This window comes from Lathyrus oleraceus, chromosome 6 (assembly GCF_024323335.1).
Source record: "Lathyrus oleraceus cultivar Zhongwan6 chromosome 6, CAAS_Psat_ZW6_1.0, whole genome shotgun sequence".
NCBI lineage: Eukaryota > Viridiplantae > Streptophyta > Magnoliopsida > Fabales > Fabaceae > Lathyrus > Lathyrus oleraceus.
In genome coordinates this window covers 379,718,355-379,728,674 of record NC_066584.1, presented here as the reverse complement: position 1 = coordinate 379,728,674, position 10,320 = coordinate 379,718,355, and the positions used below count along the sequence as shown (strand labels likewise).

General features: G+C 31.0%; 1 long non-coding RNA gene across 1 annotated transcript; it reads right to left on the bottom strand.

The window, feature by feature from the left end:
• Positions 1-531: 531 nt before the first annotated feature.
• LOC127092234 (uncharacterized) lies at positions 532-1,469 on the bottom strand. Its single transcript, XR_007792137.1, has 2 exons — positions 1,009-1,469; positions 532-912 (listed from the first exon to the last, which is right to left on the bottom strand). It is a non-coding gene; the product is annotated as an uncharacterized LOC127092234 (long non-coding RNA).
• Between the last annotated feature and the right edge of the window lie 8,851 nt (positions 1,470-10,320).

The following is a 10,320-nucleotide window of genomic DNA, read 5'->3' as shown; positions in this document are numbered from 1 at the left end:
TTTTTACCTCTTTTTTATTTCTTTTTTAATATTAATAATGACCATTTTTATCTCATTTTTATTTCCTTTTTTATTTTTTTAATAACCATCTTTATCTCTTTTTTATTTCTTTTTTATATTAATAATGACCATTTTATCTCATTTAAATTTATTTTTTTATTTTTAGTAATAACCATCTTTATTTCATTCTATTTCTTTTTTCCTTTTAATAAAGATCATTTTTATATCTTTTTTATTTCTTTTTTCATTTTAATATGGACTTCTTTCATCTCATTTTAATTTTAGTTTATATTAATAACTATCTTTATCCATTTTAATTTCATTTTTATTTTAGTAATAACCAACTTATATCATCAGTAAGAGGAGTAACCATGTGCACCAAGTTAACACGCGTCATAGCGTAAAAGTAACCAAAAACATACATTAGTAAATCACAATACCACATTAGTAAAAATTAAACAAAACCATTTGCATCAGTCAGTAAAAAATTTAAATCAATAAATAATTAATTCGCTACATCAAAAGAACAAATTGCACAGAAAAACGCATTGCATTCAAACTAATTATGCATCAGTGAAATTAACATAATATTTACATTATAAATCACATTAAAAAAACAAAGTTATCTCAGTTTACAAGTTGCAGTAAAAAGAAAATTCACAGCAGGAGATGTTTTGAGCAAGAGTTTTGTTACAAAACTTCTCTCCAACTCATCAAGTCGCGTTTTTTCTCCTCCAATATGCCAGCACACAAATCAGTTTCAACCTTTACACACTTGAGAAAGATCTGCAAAATCTCTCACACGAATCTGACTAAGAAAATCTCTCCTATATAAGAACACCCTGACTCACTCTGAAAAGGGGGCAAAAAGGAACGAAGTGCTGATGAATTCCTCTACAGACCTAGTTAGATCTGAGCGAAAGTCATACAAAGAAGAAGATGAAGAATAAAAGTGAACAAAGAAGAAGAAGCAGAGCAATCCGAGATTAAAGGAAGCAAAGCACTCACCATAGTCGTTGAAGCCTCCAAATCGATAGATCTTTGTTGATTTCGATTCATTATTCAATTGTTGATTCACTTTTGTTGCTTCATTTTTACCCTTTTTCTTTGATTTTTGTCTTGTATTATGTAATTGTTTTTGAAATTGTGGATTGGGTGTTAGGATTCAAAAGGGGTTGAGGGAATTGATTTTATTTTTGTGTGTTTATGGACTTCTGATGCATGTTATAGATAGATTAAAGTTGGAAATCTTTGTTTGCATGAATGATTTGTGGTTTTAAATAGTGAGAGCTTGAAGTTTTTTTTTTACTATGTGTTTTTTTCTTCACATGAATGGATACAAAGAGAGAGGGAGAGAGAGAGCATGTTTATGAAAAAGAGAGAGAGATAATGCATGTGAGTATTGAGAGAATCAAAACTCGTGAAAAGCTAAAGAGAAAGGAGACATTTGAGTTGCAAATGGACTTTAATGCAATGATGTTTTCCATTCCCTTTTAAATACTTTCTCCGTTTTTTATTATAAATTATTTTTGACTTTTCACACGTATTAAGAAATGTAATAATTATGGTATGAAAAAGATAAATTATGAATGATTTTACAAAATTATTCTTCATTAATGGTATTGGAAAGACAAATTAGCATAATTGAAAGGAGAAAGAATAATAAATATTTAAGGATATAATAGGAAAAACAATATTAATGATTATTGGTATTATAAAACGACTTATATTGTGGTACAAAATATTTTTCCAAAGTCACATATAATAAAAAAACGGAGGTAGTAATATTAAGTGACATGTATTGATCTGATTGGAAGATTTAACTTTGAATCACTCGAAAACCTAGGATGATAATGTCTAGCTTTTGTTTTGATTCTATCAGCATGCGCCTATTTTTAATGCAGTGTCATTGTTTTATTCTTTTAATGTCAATTAATGTCAAGTGGTGATTTTCGAGTGAATTAAATTTAAATAATGAATTGGTCAAGCTTCCCCATGTAGCACTCGGGCAGAAGGGAAGAGGTGGGGTGGAGGTTCCCCTTCTCTTTCTCTTCCTTCATGTCAATTTTGGAGTTTTAGTGGACTTCTGGTCTTTGGGCCTTTCACTTTTATTGATGCATATGCCAAACTGGGAGCACATCTCCTCTAAGGAAGCCCATTTGTTTTATTTTTTTTATTCTTTCTTTTTTATGCATTAGCTTTTATATATAAAAAAAAGAGAAAGTGGAATAATAAAACACATTCTTTTTTTATAAATAAAATAAAAGAAAAAAAGATTTTAAGTTTTAATAATATTTATTCAATTGATTTTCCTTTTATTTCAACTTATTTTTTTTATAAAAATAAAAAAGGAAAAAGAAAAGATTAACACAGCTTAGATGCATGCCTTAGGGTTTCTTTCCTTTTTATCATTAAATCTTAAAACCAAAAAAAAAAAATCTTTAAGAGTTAAATTTCTAGAAAATAACCTTGATTCAATTTATTGTTTATTGATTGTCTGAATGCTTGTGTGTTTATCCTTGATCCATGATTTAGCTTTGCACTTAGACCTTTGATTGTTAAACCAGGAAAAGGAAAATATCGATAAAACTCAAGGGGTAAGAAAGTCAGTTATAAAATGGGAAGGTATTAGCACCCCTCACATCCTTTATACTCATAGGGAAACATTTTGATTGTTCTTTGCACGTATGGGTGTTATTATATAAAGGTTACTTGCAAATGATTAAAAGGGGAAAAAATAAGTTTATTAATTAATGTGCTCGCCAAGATTTAGAAATCATGACCCTACGTATTCTCATAGTTCAATGAGAAAATCAGAGCCCCATAGTTCGTGTAGAAAATAAGTTTTTATTGATTATTTTTATTGGTCAATGTTAACATTCACGTTCTAGAAATTAAATGTTGCTTGTGTAGTCACGTGTGGGAGGCTTAAGCGTTATTTGTATTGCGGTAGAACGGAAATAACATGTCCTTCGTGAAAAGCTTTTTGAATGCCCTAAGGCGAAAAATTTAATTTGATTGGTTGAGATTGGTTTTAAGTTCTAAGACGGATGAGGAAAATTGTCTTGATTTGAATTGCACTAAAGTCTATGAATGGAGGCGAATACTTTGAATAAATGGGGCCTATGTTCCACCTCTTAAGGCTCATGGTGCACAATCTCATCGTATTTTTAAGTTTTTTTGAATTTATTTGCAAAGAGATTTCAGTCTTAAATGAACAAGTAAAAGAAATGGATGTGTAGATGGGGTAAAGCACCATGTTGTCATGCAATTGTTGATTACCTAATTTCTTAGGGTTTTAAAAGGTGAAATGATGGATGATTGATCTAAAGGATCAAGTATGAAATCAAGTCAAAAATCTAATCCAATTTAAGTAATCAAGGGACTTATGATCACTCAAATGGGTGAAAACCTAAGGGAGCATGCCATTATTAATGAAAAGTTACATAAAAGGTCTAATTCAAATGTAATTAATTGATCAAGATTGAACTTGATTAACTAATCAAGTATGTGATCATGCTTAAAAATACATATTAAGCATATGGAATTGTTAAAAAGCAACAAGGCATTAAGAGTTGAAAATAATCATGTCAACTCTAATTTCTAAGTGAACATAAAATGAAATTAAAAAATAAATTAGTAATTAAACTCAATTAAAAGTTAATCCTAATTAAATTTTAATCTTAAGAATTATACTATTTTTTGTATTTTCATGTGTTTAAAAATATTGACAAATTAGTGAGTACCATTGATGTTCATTTTGGGGATCATAATAAGAGATAGTCCAGATAACACTAGTAATGCTATTATCTCTAATCTTTTGATATTCAACTAGAGAAGTATGAATTACCTTAATTTTATATAAGATTCTAGATCAAAGATTGTTTCGAGAATATGAGAGAGTGATTCTTCTAAAAATGAAGTGTCGCCCAAATATGAGAGAATAACAATTCCAAAAACGAGGTTTCATGGTCAAATAAAGTCACCCAAATTGTTGGATAATAAGTAAAAATGAAGCTACATGGCCAAACAATATTACCCAAATTATCGGATGATAAATTTTATTCCGGACACTCAATACCTAGCTGAAAAATTTGCTCCAATGATCAAATTTTATGATGCTATCTCAAAAAGGATACATTGGAGAGGATCCAAAACCCTCAAAAAGGTTTCACATCATCGCAACCTTCCACATAATATGTGATGAATTATAGTGCAAGATTACATGTAAGACATAAGTTATCATCAATCAATACTCTTCATTAGTGAGGAGTTGTATAGACTCAGAAACATCATGAGCTGATTTGATATAAAGTATACCACCAAAGATAGCTAGATAATAAAAAATAGTTTAATAAAAATATTATTCACCCTTTTATCCATATAATTTTTTAAACTTTGTGAAAGGGGAATTGCTTATTGCACTATTAGTGGTGCTCATACACCCTTGTGGAAAACCAAAAATGTTCCTATAATATGGAGATATATTTCCGGATACACCTCATCCACACTTCATCCATTTATAAGTGAGTCACACCCTCATTTTGCCAAAAAAAATAGTACAGAGATACATCTCTGTAAAAAAATACATAAATACATCTCCATACAGATTTTCAATCTAATACACGCTAGATCTTCCCCTTCCTCATTTCCAGCAAATCTTCTCAAGTCACTTATCTAATACCCCCAAATTCACTCTTTTTCAACGTTACTCAAATTTTTATACTTCATTCAATCCAAGTGTTTTATCAATCACTTCGCAAGTCCATTCAAAGTACTTCCACTACAAATTTGATAAGTTTTTTAAATTTCCTCTTTTTTTTCTCTTTATGCATTACTAAATAGGTACATCGGTTGTTTAAGGTACATTACTAAATAGGTAGTTGCACTCATACTTAGATAGTTTATTGAGACATGTGTTTTCTGTAATTTTTTTGTTCCTTGCGTTTTTCTACTATTTGTGTTTTCTGAGTTTAAGGAAAATATGGAGGTTCACTTTTGTATTTTGTATGAATTTGATTTTCCAGAAATACGAAAGTACATTTTCGTAGTATGTCCGCATTGTTTGATTTTGAATGTCTTTCATCTGGGTTTTATTTTTTATGTTTTTTTTGGTTTAATTATAAGTAAAATAATTGACAACCAAGAACGATTGAGACACAGTAGAGTGTCCCAGCATGCATCTATTTGCAGGGAGATAGCTCGACCCTCGCGACCACTGGTTGGTGTCTGTTCATTTGGTGTGGAAGCATCCACTTTTGGATTACATATGTCTCTTGCTTCGTCTTCTCGGAGGCATGTGTCGCCTGTTGTTGCTCTGGAAGCCCCACAAGTCCGTGTTATGCACTTTTCGTCAACGTTTATGTTCATGATGTTGTTTCTGAGGCTTTTGGAGAAGGCTCATATGACACGTCACTAATGTCTTTGTACATAAACCATGCTGCTAGGTACGTGTGGGACGGAGGGGTAAAGTTTATTTGTATTTAATCTTTTACACACATGTGTCATAATATTTGAACTTTATGACAATGATGCATTTTTGCAGTACCGTGATGTTTTAAATGCATCAATCATCGTAGGAAGATTGTGAAGTTGCAACAGCCTAAGGGGCAATGATTTCATGATACCATGCAGCTATCTAGGCTGCAAGATTTATGCATAACTTGTTATACTATTATTAACCATGGTATGCTATCAGCTTTCATTGAGAGATGACACTCAGAGAGGTCGTCTTTTCATTTTCTGCATGGTGAAATGTATATCACAGTAGATGATGTGTCATCCTTGCTACGTCTTTCAATCAAGGGAGGATGGTTAGATCACTTCATAATGACCAGACATGATGCATTGTACATGACAGTGACCTATTTGGGAGTTTTGACCCAAAGGACTCTCAGAAGGAGATGGTTGACAGCATAGGGTGTAATTTTAGATTTGCATTTATCTAGAAGCTTTATATAGACCATATAGTTGTGGTAATTTAGGTTGATGGTGATGATGCACGGGTTTTGTGTCATAGAGAATGTGCATTTGAGGTCATACCTCATATATTTAATTGGCACATTCATATTTGTGGACAAAGGTCTTTATCACGTCGATATGGTTTACCTTAAATACTGCATTAACTTCGAGCAGATTCATGAGTACAACTTGGAGACTACTTATTTGGTTTACCTATACTCTAAGTTAGTTGAAAGTTTTATTTGAAAGACCAGACAGATGACAGCAAGTTGCACGTTGGTTACGGTAATATATTTGCACATTTATTGTTACTAACATTTCATAATAATTGTATTACGCCATTACTAATATTTCATTTGTACCATTTTTATACATGGATCCTCCAACACTTTCCACATATTTCTGACTAGTCATATATTGATGACTACTTTGAGGATCAGTCACGTGCTTGTGCATTGGTCTCGCTCAGATAGAATCAGATGACATAGCCCTTCAAAGTGTTTCTTGATCGCACTGTAGTAGATAATATACGCTACACATTTTAGAATGATCACCTCCAGACAGGTCCCTTAGATGACATAGTCTTATACTCTAAATAGTTGACTTGTGGGTCACGTTGATGTATCCACATCTGTCTGAGCAAGTCATGCGTCAGTTTGGGTTTCTACGGGTTATTCCAAGAGACTCATATGTATATGCTTCTCCTGCTATGATTCGTAGAGATGTTTACGTGATGTATGATAATTTCTATAATCATCTGGTACTGGAGGAAGCACGATGTTTGTCAGTTTCTCAACCATAGAGTAATGCATTTAGCTACATCCAATGATATTTCAGAGTGTCACATCCTTACGTCATACCAGATGCTCACGGAGATCCACCTATGAAGTTTTTATTAATTCTAATATAAGACATTTTAATCTTATAACAACTATGTATAATTTAATTGATAACAAATTTATTATGGTAGTGTACTTATTATAAATAGCCTTTTAAATCAATATACTTATTACATCAGTGTATTTCTTAAAAAATGTCAAACCTTATAATATAAGGGTACGAAAGTATACTTCCGTAAATTTTACAGAGATGCGTCTCCATACTAAGTTATGACAAAATAATAGTGTGTATCACTTATGGAGATGTGGCGTATATGGAATGCATACAAAAGTATACTTATGAACTTATGATGGATAATTTTGGGTTTTTATAGGATGACTCTTCACCACTAACTCTAAGAAGAGCAACCCCTTGTGAAATAGTCCTACTAAATCACTTACTTTGAACGAAGAAAGTAGTATTTTTGCGTATTTATTCAAATTTTAATTTTGATGTTAGCTTTAGTACAAGTTTGTTAATTTGATACAGACTACTTTTTACCACTTTACTATAAAATAAGTTTGCAAACTAAAACTTATGTATTGAAAAACACTCACATATGTATGTTAGGCAACGCGCATCTAAGAGTATTTAATCTGTCATCTCCAGTTGTCTAACACCTTATATTTATAACAAAATTTCTGTTGTTTACTACAAAATTTCAAAAATTGTGGAATTTTTGGTATTTATCACAAAATTCTTGAAATTGTGAAATTTCCGGTATACAGTGAGTGAAAATTGTTCATTTTTTTCTGCGGTAATTTTTCTAAAATAACTGATTCGATAAAATATATACATATAATAAAAATTGTGCTACATACAAGAATACAAAACAAATTAGGTTGACTTTCTAACTTCATCTTCCTAGTGTGTAATACGCCATGCATATGTTGATTCTCATGTTTTTACATCTTCAGTACAATATTATCTTCAACGGTCAGTGGCGGAATGCAATGAACAATCAAGGTTCAACTTTACCTGAACTCAATGATTATTGTTGACAAAACCAACAGCGGTGATTTTATGTCTGCTCGTATACATAGTTGGAGTTAAGACAATGGGTGTTAAGTCTCTTTGACAAAGAGACAAATACGACAATGTATCTACAAACAATAGAGTAACTCATATCAGAAATCGACATCTGTAGAGACCATGTGATAGAACAAATTGAAAAACAGTTGAGGGTATTGATGAACTTGAGTATCTCACTACATTTGAATCAAAGACCATGACTTTTCACCTCATCCAAATAAAGCTACAATAACCCGAAAACCACAATTTTCATTGTCACCCACATCAACAATGTCATCAATGTATGAATGTAGGAAATCATAAAAATGAGACAAGTAAACATCTCTCGAAGAACATATAAAAAGTAAATTATCAATATCATAGACGGAAAACCTTTTAATTAAACTTGTTACATAGAAAACAGTGTCAATGGTGAAGAACTGCGTAAAGTCTGTACATAAATCGGTAAAAGACTATGTCAGTTCTTGACCACACAAGTAAAACATTGTTCTGCACTATCAAAATTATGTATACTAGCGTCCAAACGGGCACTCCCGTGCCCGTTTGTCCGCTTTTTTTTAATATTCACATGTGTCAAAATATAAACGAATATTTTTTATTTAACTTTTATTTTAATATAAATTATTTTTGTAAAAAACATTGTGGTATGGTTTCTCTTCCTCCGCTCCCCCTCCCCTTCCCCTGTCTCTAATCGTGTGTTGTTGATTCCTCTCTCTCTCTCTCTCTCTCTCTCTCTCTCTCTCTCTCTCTTCTCTCTCTCTCTCTCTCTCTCTCTCTCTCTCTTCTCCTCTCTCTCTCTCTCTCTCTCTCGCTCTCTTCTCTCTCTCTAGCTTCCTCTCTCTTCTTCTCTCTCTTCTCTCTCTCTTCTCTCTCTCTCTCTCTCTCTCCTCTCTCTCTTCTCTCTCTCTCTCTCTCTCTCTCTCTCTCCTCTCTCTCTCTCTCTCTCTCTCTCTCTCTTCTCTCTCTCTCTCTCTTCTCTCTCCTCTCTCTCTCTCTCTCTCTCTCTCTCTCTCTCTCTCTCTCTCTCTCTCTCTCTCTCTTCTCTCTCTCTCTTCTCTCTCTCTCTCTTCTCTCTCTCTCTCTCTCTCTCTCTCTTTATTTAATAAATTTTGAAATAGAAAAAGACTATAGTAAAAATTACACACAATTGTTTATCATTGTTTTCATATGAAATTCTAAATTAATACGAATAAGAAAAGAAAATAACGATGATTTCAGTTACAATTTTGTTAAGCATAAATCATGGTTATAAAACTTTAATGTATTATCTATTATACAAGAGGGAGGTCACAATTTTATAAGTAGAATAAATAAACAAATCAATTTAAAATGTAATTAGGAAAAGAAAATCATATCCAATATAAATTTATCTTTTTGTGATAAGAAAAACAAAATAAACGTATCTTTATGTTTCTCTATATTATGTTTTTCAATTATTTTAAATTTTTTATAATAAAGTTTTAATATTTTTTTCCTTTTTAAGAACAAATATCTATGGTCATATCTTGCAACTATGAGGTATTTATGTTACGAAAAAAACTGTCATTACCGTTACTAAAAGAAACTATTGTCAATTTTAAAAATATGGTGAGAGGTTATCAAAATAAATTATATTGAAAGTAAAAAAAATTGCATATTAGAATATTACAATAGAAAATCAAAAGTAAGATAGAATTTAAAATTTTAAAAAGAAAAAACAAACACCATTAAAAACCACGTCATTTCAAAAAATAACAGTGAGAATGTTTCTTAGTCTGGGGCGGACGTGGTCTTGGCTAAAAATAAACTTCATCTCTTCTTCAAAAATCAAAAGATCATTGATCAAAATTGAATAAATAAAAATATTATAGAATGAAAAAAATTCAAAAAAAAATAGTATGTTGATTAAAAAAGAGATGAAATTTAAAAAAAAAATATAAGAGAGTTTTTACCTTATATCACCACTCAATAGTTAATAGAAGTTATATATGTTACTCTCTGCTCTCAATAATTAAAGGGTAATTATAGATAAGCAAAATTTATGATATATCAAAAAAATTGAAATTTCCAAAAGTTTTAATAATTATATGAAAAATTCGATAATTGCCTAATTTTTTTTGTTTTTTTCAAAAAAAAATGCCATGATTTTTAAAAAAATGCAAAAAAAATCCTACCAAAAATTTCATTTTTTACAAATTAGTAAAAGTTAAATTAATTAATCGATAAATAATAGCAGAGACGACAATTTCGACAATCCCATATATAAAAGAGGGGTGACAGTTCTTTGTTTGAAGATATATGAATCGCGTTCCGTAAAGTTTAGGGTTTAGGGGTGACAGGCTACATACTCCACATCTAAACAATGTATCTTCTTTGTTTGAAGATATATGAATCGTGTTCCGTAAAGTTTAAAGGTTATCTATAGGTAAATATGTGTATAAATATTGAAAATAAAAATGAATAGGGGAA